The sequence below is a fragment of the Hemibagrus wyckioides genome, linkage group LG01, assembly GCF_019097595.1.
Source record: "Hemibagrus wyckioides isolate EC202008001 linkage group LG01, SWU_Hwy_1.0, whole genome shotgun sequence".
NCBI classification, from domain to species: domain Eukaryota; kingdom Metazoa; phylum Chordata; class Actinopteri; order Siluriformes; family Bagridae; genus Hemibagrus; species Hemibagrus wyckioides.
This window is the reverse complement of record NC_080710.1, coordinates 2,833,280-2,845,315: the sequence shown is the minus strand read 5'-3', so window position 1 is coordinate 2,845,315 and position 12,036 is coordinate 2,833,280. Positions and strand designations below refer to the sequence as shown.

At 37.7% G+C, this 12,036-nt stretch overlaps 1 long non-coding RNA gene across 1 annotated transcript in view; it reads left to right on the top strand.

The window, feature by feature from the left end:
- LOC131359254 (uncharacterized) overlaps positions 1 to 5,441 on the top strand; it is a 33,136-nt gene extending 27,695 nt beyond the window's left edge. Inside the window, exon 3 of the long non-coding RNA XR_009205766.1 lies at positions 4,894 to 5,441. This is a non-coding gene — a long non-coding RNA (uncharacterized LOC131359254). The remainder of the gene's footprint in view (positions 1 to 4,893) is intronic.
- Positions 5,442 to 12,036: the final 6,595 nt, after the last annotated feature.

Sequence of the window (12,036 nt, the reverse complement as noted above, 5' to 3'; positions counted from 1 at the left end):
ACACTTTTTCTCACACACTTCTAACCTGATTTCCGACTCCATAAAGCTGGAGTTCAGCTCGCTGTGACGTTTCACACAACAAATCTCATCTCCATGTCGCTGGAAAACCAAGGATTGACATTCCACAACGTTAAGCCCAACGTATAAAAAATATATATATATGATGCATCGTTCTTTAATTAACAAACAAATGTAATTGGTGGGAAATTTAAAAATTTCAGGGAGGAAACAAACAGTTCCTTCAGTCATTGATGAGTTTCCTGTAACATTCCTTACCTGACATCATCATTATTATGTTTTATTAGATTTTCCTTTTTAGAAATTCTTTTATTGTTTAAATAATTTTCATTTAAAAAATTGTTGCTAAAATGTATTTTTTTTAATGATTTAATATTCATTTTAAAAATAGTTTTAATTTTTTCCATATAATTTTTATAGGATATTTATTATTATGTCAAACATTAATAAAATTAATGAAATAATAAAAGAATACAGATATTGAACATTAATTACTTTATAAAAGGGACTATAATATAAACAACATGGATAATATTTATAAATCCTAATGAAAATGTATTCAAAAGTAAAAAAATGTAATTAAATGAAAACTTAACTAAAACTAAAAAAAAGAATAAATAAATCACAATTTAAAAATTAAATATACCACAATTGTAATTAATAATAATAATACTAATTTATATATATATATATATATATTAGAAATAATACTATTAATAATAAAACAAACAAGTTTTTTTTAAATGACAAAAAGAAACACACTATAACAATAACCTACAATAAACACACTAAACATAAATATAGAAGATTTTTAAACAATGATAAATAGTGAAATATTTAAAAATACAATAAAAGTGACATTTAAACTAGTAATAAATAAATAAATGATTTATTATTTCTTGCCAAAGAGGCCGTTTCAGGAAAGCCCATGAAAAGTGACTTTATTGTTTAGCTGCCGTCTGTTTGAACACAAATCGATGGCATTGATTGGTCGCTCCGCTCCTGTTTTCTCTCCTCGTTAATCACACGCCCTCTTTCTCTTCCTTCCTCTCTGGAGTTTTTTTTTTGTGTGTGTGTTTGATAGAGCCAGTTTCGGGCTGCGTCCTCTTTCAGGGACAGTCCAGGAGAAGAGCGTGGCCTTGTGCTGGTCAGCAGCTACCCCGCTAATTAGCATTAAAAACCCACTAGCTAGCATTCATCATTTACTTCCTGCTAAAGATCTCGGCAGCTGCGTGATGTTGCTTCCTCCATCGTGAATGGGATTCGTCACGCTCTCGTTATTAAACCACGTTAAATGAAACTTGTCTCTCGAGACCGTTAAAGACGACGGCGGCCATATTTTCCCCTGGATGGGCCTTTAAATCGCGCCGCTGTGTCTGTCAATCCAAACTGCTTTACAACCAAATAAACACTGCTGAAGAGCTCCAGAGCTTCACGTAGGAGGCTTCCACATTCATAACGCTTTCTTTTTTCCTGCAGTACAGAGTGCTTATGGGGTTTTTTTTCCTTATGTTTAGATTCATAAACTTCGTGTAGATATATGTGAAATGTTATACTGCACACTGACTCACTAATAGCTTCAAATTGTTTTTCCTTTTAATTTTTAGATTCTTTTAGCGTCTTTTTTTGGGATTAGACGCCTGTTTCTGTCAATCTGGGAGGCCCCAAATACCCCAGCTTGGGCACTTGAAAACACCCCCCCCCCTTCAAAAAAAAAGAATAAATAAATGAATAAATAAAATAAAATGAAATAAAATAAAATGAAATAAAATAACGATATTGTTTAATACACAGTATAATAATCTAATAATAAAATTTAATAAATAAACAAAAATTATGATACACTTTGCTTCAGTATTTTATATATACAGATTTTTATGCTTTATGTTGTTTTATGTTTAGGTTTTTATGACAAATTTATGAAAAATATTTCAGATTTCTAAAAAAAATTTAAACAATTACACAAACCATATACAGAGCAACACAATTAATACTAATCATGACAAATAATAAACTAAAACACACAGAAATCTATCAACAGTCTAGATTCAACTTTTTTCCCCCTGGTGTTTATGTAGCACCTTTTTATTTTTTGAAAATAGAAAAGAAATTCGAGCAGAATTACATGCTAAAGTAAATTAAATTTAGATTTAAATTTAAAAGAATTAGTTATAATAATAATACTTTTTTGTTTAGAATTTTTCACAAGTATAGAAAACAGGTTCAAGTATTTTTTAAATATATATTAAATTAAAGTTTTTTTATTTTAATAATAATAAAGTATGGTTTTTATTCACTATTTTTTCATGATCATAAAAAGGTTTGAATAAAAATAAATAAATAAGGAGGAAAATTAATATAAAATATTTTTAATGATTAAGAATTTGATAAAATTTTATTTAAAAAAAAAAAAAACACAATATAACCTGTGCATAAAGAAATATATAAATAGCTTTGTAGACTTCTTAAAGATTTTATAATAATGTTTATATCATTTATGCCCTGATGTCTATATAAATATATCTATATAAATATCTATATATCTATATTTCAACAATGTTCATTTTTATTCATGTTTATTATTAATCTGTCAGGCGGGTCAGCTACACTGGGGGGAAAAAAGAAAAGATGAAATAAAGAGTAACTGATAAACAAGCCTCAGAAAGCAGAGAACCAGATTTACCCCCCCCTGCTCACTTTCCCCCTCAGTAATGGTGTATCCATCAGCACTGACTGGATCAATAGCTGTGTTTTGGCCTAAATCTCCCACGAGCGATGGCACGTCATCAGTGACAGACGAATATCACAGCGAGGGTCTGCGTTTTCTTATCGATCGCTGTGAACGCGGCATACATCAGGCTTAAATAAAGAGCTCGGGGCGAGGCACGGCTCCTGTTTATGACTTCAGAACCAGAGAAAATGTCCCAGTGCTGAGTTTCCTGAGGAGAAGGAGACGTGATTATCTGCTGGGTGAAGGAAATAGGTGTCAGAGGCAGTTATGTGATATGTACTCTCTCTCTGTGTGTGTGTGTGTGTGTGTGTGTTACTGTGGAGTTACTGGTACAATCCTGAAACTGAAGAGTTTCCTATAACCTCCACGTCCTAAAGTGTGTAAATCCTCTTACACAACGGCAAACTGATAAACAAACTGATAAACAACAATTACACACACTGTATCTGTTAAAGAACATTTTTTTTATCCATTTATAGTTACATTTAGGGACACTAGTCTCCACCAAGTGCTCTGGAAAACATATATATAAATAAATAAATAAATAAATAAATAAACAAATAAATAAATAAATAAATAAATAAATAAATAAATAAATAAAAAAAAATAATTTAAAATAATAATAATGCTTTTCAAATGAGTTTTCTTTTTTATTATTGGACCATTTTTAATGAATAAAAAAAAATCAAAATATTAATTAAAAAAATAATTTTAAAAATTAGTGGCCCTAAAAGTAGCCAGAAACAGATAAAAAGTGCAAAATCCCATTCTTTAATAAACACTGGAAATTGATGGTCAAGTTTTTGTTCTGTTCAAGGAATAAAACTTTTCTTAAAGAAAAATAATCCGCTTCAGGATGGTAACAGATTCATTCAACAGTATTAGCAAACTAAACACACTTCAGTATTTTCTTCAACAAGAAGAAATAAACATGACGTATCATTGTAGGGAAATGATGAGCTTCAGAGTAGCGACCTTACTTCATTAGCATTAAAACTCGTCTCTGTATATATTTTTTTCGTAAGAAAGTTCTATTTTAACTAACAAAGTGAGTTTTATAAAATTTTACGTTTATAAAATCCTGCTTTTAAACAGAACAAATTGCACTGGAAATCAATCATGTAAACGTACCAATACACAGAGATTTTTTTAAAGAGAGATGCTAGCGAGTGACTAGCGCAGTTTTGCATAATTCACCAGCACAAAACAAAACTCGCAGACGATAGCCGTGAGGCGCCATCTTCTCTCTCAAAAGCCGGAACGCGGTCCGAAATGAATCGACTCGCCTCAACGACGAGACGGAAGCCGAATTATTTCACTTCTGCTGCAGCTGATAAAAAAAAGTAAAATAAAACAGGCCTCTGGGTTCGTTAAGAGGATTGTTCAGCAGAGATCCAGGGGCTTTTTCCTAAATGAAGCTGCCAGCTGGGCTCCGGCCGCCATGTTGGCATCTGTTTGGGCCCAGACACGACAACACACACACACACACACAGACATGCTTTCAGAGCAAGCCAAAGTCACATTTTTGTAGTGTGTAAGCGCTCAAATCACGACACCTGCATCTCCAACAAAGCCACATTCATGATGTACAGTGTGTTAGCAAGTCCACACACCATCTTTCTTCACTGGACCTTACATAAACAAATACCTTCATCCACGCTCATTTTTACCTGCCACTTACTTTCTTGCTTTTGATTTATGTTTACATTTTTTAAAGGAAGTTTTGATTAATGTGTTTTAGCAAAATGGTGCTTGGACCCCTGTGTTCGCTGCTGTGTTCATTCGCAAAGCATTAACAGGATAAGAAATTCCAATATATTCCAATATTGTATTTAAGAAGCTCATAAGAGTTATTTACATTTATTTAACACTTAGTAGGCAATTTTAATTATGGGTTTATATCCTTTCTTTTCTTTTAAACCACTGATTTGCTTGGACCTTGCTACTTACTATTTTTTTTCTTCTTAATTTTGTTCTTATTTATTTATTTATTTATTTATTCATTCATTTTTTATTTTTTAATAATTTTGTTGCATTATATTTGTGAATCTAAAAACCTTGGACCCCTACTCATCGCTGCTCAATGTGTTATTCATTATTATTTAAAACATTTTCTTTCTTTTCTTTTCTTTTTTTATTTTCAGAGTGTAAACACTGGCATCAGGACACGATAATCCTGGAGCAGATCACAAACCCGTTGTACTGTCATCACCTGATCATATCTTCCCCTGAGGTCAAAGCGTGCTGCCATGGCAACAGACAAGGTCATGTGATCAGAACGATGAGGCTCTCGCTCCACCCGCTTTCCTGTGAGGTCATGCTATCAAATAATGCTCTGCTGAAAACTCGTTTGACCTCTCACTCGTATGTGTGGACACACACACACACACAGCAGATCAGAATCCATTATTACTATAATGTCTCGAGTGTTGTATGCTAATCAACTCACACACAGTATTTTGCTAAGTAACTGTTTTAACTGTATTATTGTTACACATCTGTTTACTATTATTATTTTTGTGTATCTGTTTACTGTTTGTTGAATATGGAGTGTTTATTAGACAGACACACACAAACTTTTTCTCAAGAATGATCATAATGTCTAATGTACAACACGAACCGTTTTATTACTGCAGAAAAATCATCGACATGTGTGAGCGACATGTGTTCCTCACACTGCTCATGGACAGCAGCCAACACCATTTTATAGCCCCCCCATTCCATTCCATCCTAACTCCCCCCCCCCCCCAACACACAAACCCACCCACACACAAACCCACACACACACAAACCCCACTTTCCCAAATGAACCCTGCTGACCAATAAATTATTCACACTCACGTTAAGAATAAACGCAACAAATCTGGCAGATATTTACACACAGACTTGGTGTGGGCCAAATAAATAACTCTTTTGATGGAAAAAAGTGGGAGGAGCTTGAAAAGAAATATGAGCACTGTATTTACTGCATTTTAATGTTATCTCACAGCTACTTTTAGCTAGGTTACAATTTTTTATACTGTTTCTCTATATACCATGTTGTTTAGTGTTACATTGTTTTATTTATTAAAGAATGATGCTTCTTCATTCAAGCTCCATCCAATCAGAATCCAGAATTCAGCAGCACTGTTGAATCAGTATTCATAAGTAAAGGACATTCTGCTGACTGGATTTTCCCACTGAAACCACACATTTGTAGTTAATTGGGATTCACTCCATTTCGCTTTCAATAACTTACATCAACACAAAACCTACAAATGTCCAGCAGTTTCTAACAAACACAAACGCCATTTATTTCCACACGAGGAGTCGATACCTCAATGTACTGCCACCGAGTGGAATTTATCACTCCTCGTGCCTGGCAGCGTGACCCGTAAATGCCTCAGAGTGTGTAAATGGCCTCTATCCAGACCTGGATCGCGGATCAATGAGCGCTTGCTCTTGACATTTAGCATCGGCGAGGCTTGTCGTCTATGAGGACAAACACTGAATTAACAGTGTAATATTGAGCGCTATGAGTGGCTAACCTCACCGTGCATGGGGATAACTGAGGAGGAAAAGGGTATGCGGTATAATTACAGCTTACACGCCCTGAATAATGCTGCTACGCTTCTTTGCAAGTGACCGGAAGATGTGTACAATGTGCGGAGGAGAGGAAAAAAATAAATAAATAAAATACTCGGTGTGCTTGGATTTTGGCTCCTGCTGCACATATCAACGACAAAGATCCTGCCAAAGACCTTGAGCTTCCTGCCAATTTGTGCCCGAGAGCAAGAAGCGGAATGTGTGTAAAGTCCTGCCAGCGAGGCCCGGCCTCCACAATCCCACTCTCCATTCAAAGGGCACTTTGTAGTGGCCGAGGGTTCGACTGCCACTTGACTGCCATCTTTAGTCTTTATCCGTCGGTTGGATTGACACCAATTTAAAAAAAGGATCAAAGCGTTTGCAGTCGTTAAAAAAAGGGTTTTGTTGTTTCAAGGTGAAGAAGAAGAATAACACACACATTGGCATACAGTAAATAATACGAATATCATTAAGCTGCCTGAACATTCTTTTGCCCCAAAAAGCCATCTAGAGAAAAAGAGGACCATCACAGCCTTATAGTGCCACTGCCCCACTACCCTTTGCTCTGAGGGATCATCTGTGACAAGATCCTTAATCTCTCAATGTGTGTATTCCTGGTGTTCTATATTCTGAGTGCACTAAGACCTGTATTTCCAGAGATGTTCCTGGTATTGTTTCTTAACAGGATCCGATATTCATAGAGTCCTTTATTTCAAGAGATCTGTTCCTAAGGGCCCTGGGATTCCTGAGATGTATGGTTCTAGCGTCCTTTATTTCTCAAACCCCTGTATTCTCAGCTCAACCTATTCACAGTATTGCTGGGAATTCAGGGCCATAGGAACATAGCATCCCTAGGAATATATGGCCCTGAATTCCCAGCAATACTAATTCCTGGGGTCATATCTTCCTATGGATCCTGTATTCCCATGGCCTTGTATTCTCAGTGCCGCCTATTCCTGGGACCATATCTTTGATGGGATCCTGTATTTCCAGCATCACATATTCCCAGAGTCTGACATTCCTAAGGCCCTATAAAGGTCCTAATTCTTAAGGTCTTTTGATTATTGCATTCTTTGGACCTATATTTCCAGACATATTCCCAAGATCTTATATTCCATGGGGTCTCAAGTGTTACAAGAAATCCCAGGGGTTTAACCTCTGCCCTTCCTTTCATTATTTCTATAATGTCCTGTATTTTTTCAGTATGTATATTCCGGAGCTTTTCCTAGCTGAGTATAATCTCAGAACCCCATATCATAGTTTATAGAACCCTCTATAAGATCTCTGTTCCCTGATATCTTGTCTTGCAAGGCCCTGTGCTTTCTCACCTGAATACTTCCAGTATCCTGTAAGAGGTCCTAAAATATTCCTACAGTTTAGGAGCCCTGCATTCCTACAGGGTCTATATTTTCATAGATACTTACAAGACCCTAGGTTACCAGGGATCTATACCTTAATCTATACCTTAATGTTAATACCTTAACATTCCCAGGCTCACAATCACAAGCTCCTAAGTAGGATCTTCGGGGTCATGGGATCACCAGCAGGTGCGGCTAACTTCCATGTCCTAGAGCATGATTAAAAAGACATAGTTTTTAAAATACGTCATTAATGTGAGTTTACCAACACTTACAACCACATGCATGTGTGTGAATCAGTGTATTATCACATCTTATCTTTTCCTAAACCTCAGAAAAGAGGAATCTCAGTGTTTATTTCTGGACACCTCTTCAAACCTGAAGATGTTTCACATTAATTTTTTTTTTTAATATTAGTCGTCCAGATTTACATAAGCTGAGAGGACGGAGGTAGTGATGAAGGAAATGCCAGCGTGTCTGTGAGGTGAATCGGCAGAAATAAAGCTTCAGTTGTCTCCTTTGAGGATGTGACTGAGGAAACGACACATTTCATCAGTTAAAGGGAAAACTGTTTATCAGGACCAGAAACCCGAAGCTACGCATTTCCATTTTGATTCAGTAAAACGTGAGGCTTTGATTGGTTCTCTGCCGTCTCTGCGTCTTCGGCGATATGCCACAGCTTTCTCAGCTTCAAAGTTTGTTTCGAATGCGGCAAAAGCGCGTAGCAACATTCGTGGCATTTTCGCGTCTGCCGCCCTAACATTTCATCACAACAGGATTTTCTTTCAAGTCGGCGAAACGCTCCCCACTCCGCCGGCTGACCTTTTGAACCCCATGCTACAAACGCACCTTTTCCCGAGCCACTTTAAATGTCACCTTGCTCGCGCTCAAACCCTGTTTATTTCCAAGCCCAGACACGCAACCTGATAACTCAGTCGAAACACGCCGATGTGTCGGGATCGCTGTAGCTTTTTCCGCTTGTCCGGATTGTACAAAAGCATCCTCGTTCGAGGTCAGCGTGGATTAGCCGCTAGTAACCCTATCAGCTCCCGCACAATGCCTACAAAGTCGAATGACACTAGCTGTCGACGGGCTCTTTCTAGGGGAACTCGATCCGCCCTTGACCCCCTCAGTTATGGGGCGGGCTGAAAAGGAGGGGTAGCGATTTCAAATTGGCTCTCATTGTGACTCCTTTGATTTCAGGTGACTCATTTGGCTCGTCACTCATGACCGTCTGCGCTGCGGAGATCCGTTCAGCGCGTACACGATTCCTATAATTTGTGGTTGCTTTCGTCCTTGTGTACTTTGTCCTTTGGAGACGCGCCTCCATGAGGAAGAAGAATAACAAAAGCATCATACATGACACCGAATCTGAATCACTTGTGCTGGCGATTTGAATCTTTTAATGTAGAAACTGATTTGAATCAGATGTGCTTGTGAATTGATACTTCGTCATTTGTGATTGCAGTTTGATTCCTTGATTCATTTGATTCATTTGCACTTATGATTCTTTTAGTAAACAAGAAATCGTTTTGACTTACTTGTCATTTGATCTTACAATTATTTGAATCGTTGCGGTTTGATTTATTTGATTCGTGTTAATATGATTTAAAATTTTGGGGGAGAAAAAAAAGTTGTTTATTTAATTTTTGCTTGCAATTTGAGTATCATTTGATTCATTAGTGCTAGTCATGCTTCCGGATGCCGTGATGCTGAAATAAACAAAAAAAAGCTTTGAAGAATGGACACGAAACTGAGCTTAAATGTGAGCAGAGGTGGACTAGAGGAAAAAATGTCAGACTTTCCTGAGCTTAGCGTCTGTTCACTAGCTTATTAAGACTTTGTTCCAATGCACGTTTTGTTTATCTCGTGCTAAGACCGGATTGCTAACAGTAAGCACCGTCGTCTCAGGAACACCTGGTTTAGTCCATCAAGTCCTAAGTGAGGCGTTTAATGAATGAGCTCAGGTGTGTCAGAGCAAAAAACCCAGCTGCTCGGATTAGCGAGGTTTAGCATAAGCCCCAGGTTTAGCATGTAAGGGGGTTGATTAGCGCTGAGCTAGTGTCTGATCAGTGATAACTGACAGCTGTTTTCGCCTATTTAAGTCAGCTAAATCGTTCAGCCGACACGTGGGAACAATTCACAGCTTTGGCTTTCAGCTACACGCTAGCGATGTTTGCTAGTCCTTGTTTGAACCGTGCTACTTAGCAGGCGGGTCATATGGTTTTCATAGACCTCAGTTTTACCTCAGTGTCAAATGGCGCTTCGTGTTTTTAATTGATTAAGCACGGCGAGGCCGACGCTAGCGGATCATCTTAAATCATTAAAACGCGCTATGTCAGCAAACCTCGCGTAGCCGTGAATCTTGGTAAATATTTGAAAATAATTATTCTCCTTCGTCACTCTGCTCTTCTTTTTTTTAATCCTTTCTTTCGGGGGCAGCGTGGATGAGGCGTCCAATCCAAACATTTTAGCGTCTGCTAAGGTAAAGTGCAGGTGGAAGTGATTAGCGCGGGAGCTCGGCTTGCTAAATATATATATAGATGAAAAAGTGTGTTAAACGGCATTATGCTCGTTTGTGACACTCTGTCCTGAGCATATGGCCTTCTAAAGATGTACAAATAACGTCCGAATGTGTTTTTTTTTGGTAATATTTCATGCTAATGAGAAAGGAGGCATCTGCAGAATATCTGGAAATGAAAACAGCAAAACCAAAGCCTCATTTTTCCTCAGATACGCTGCAGTGAAACATGCATAGCTATCTGCGGCGTGTTTAGCGAAATTGGAACAGTGTGCTGGTGACTCCACTCCATGCAGAAACACAGCCTTTGAGTTCTTTTCCTCACTACACACACACACACACACACACAGACACACACACACACTCGCCCAGAGGGACCGATTGGAAACCCCCTCGGCTGCCAAGCGCATGGACGCCTGCTGATTACACACACTGGCACTCCTTTTTTTCCGCAGGGCTCGTTACTGAGAACCGAAAGAACCGAGAGACATTTTCTTTCCCTCAGAAAACGCATCAGATCGCCTCGAACCACATGCCGGTATCTCCACACTGCACCGGGATCTGGGAAAATCCGCAAATTAGCACGCTGACAAAAGTGTGCTGTGTTTATCTGCAGTCCAAAACTGATCACAAGCGAAATAGTGACAGGACACACTTTTGCCATGTGACTCCTTTCAACTACAGCTTTCAGTGAATCGATCTGGGTGAGGGTGGAATTGATTCACTTTTACTCTAGATTCACATTCTCTAGATTCACACTGATTGGAGTCACATTTGTTTCACGGTCAATTTGATTCATGTTTGATTCACATTTTGGTTTTCATTTGTTTGATTCCGATTGATGTTCATGTTGTTTTGATTCACCTTTAGATTCATTTTGGCTTGGATTCACATTTAGATTCACATTTGTTTCACTGACAATCAGTTTCAAGTTTGATTCACATTCAGATTCACATTCATTAGATTCATACTGATGTTCGTGTTGTTTTGATTCAAATTTAGATTCATTATGGCTTTGATTCACATTGATTCACATTTGTTTCACTGACAATTAGTTTCACATTTGATTCACATTTGAAAGATTCATGTTGATGTTTTGATTCACTTTCATATTCATGTTTATTTGATTCACAATTTCTCTGATTCACAAACACATCTGATTCACTTTTAAGTTCACTTTCATGTGATCGCATTTGACTCTTTTAGTGTCTGTAATTATTTTAAAGTTGGAAAAAAATCATTTGACTTATTTCCATTTTTTATTTGATTTTCTCTCTCTCTCTCATTCACTCTTTCTCGCAGTCTCTCTCTCTCTCTCTCTCTCTCTCTCTCTCTCTCTCTCTCTCTCTCTCTGTATCTCTCTTTCTTTATCCCTCTCCCTATACTCTCTCTCTCTCCTTCTTTCTCTCTCTCTCTCTCTCTCTCTCTCTCTCATTCAATCTTTCTCGGAGTCTCTCTCTCTCTCTCTATCTCCTTCTCTCTCTCTCTCTCTCTCTCTCTCTCCTTTTGTTTTTTTTTTTGTAAATCTGCTGAAGGGAAGTGCTAAGATGCCTACACACACACACACACTCACACGTGAGTGTATCCTCTGTGGCATTCCTCACTACATTTTGGGATTCAAAGCTAAAGTTCAAAGCAAATGTTTGCCGTGTTCAAAGCACATGTAAACTAATACAGGGCATTTTCGCAACCTTATATTCTCTCTCCCGAAGGCCCTCGCGCCGCGCTCCGCCCGGGAAAGAGACAGAACACAGGTTGGACGCCGAAGTGTCTGGAATTTGTAATGCCGCCTTGATTCAATCCACTCGTTTTCCGAAGAGTGTCACTGCATTTCAATTCACAAC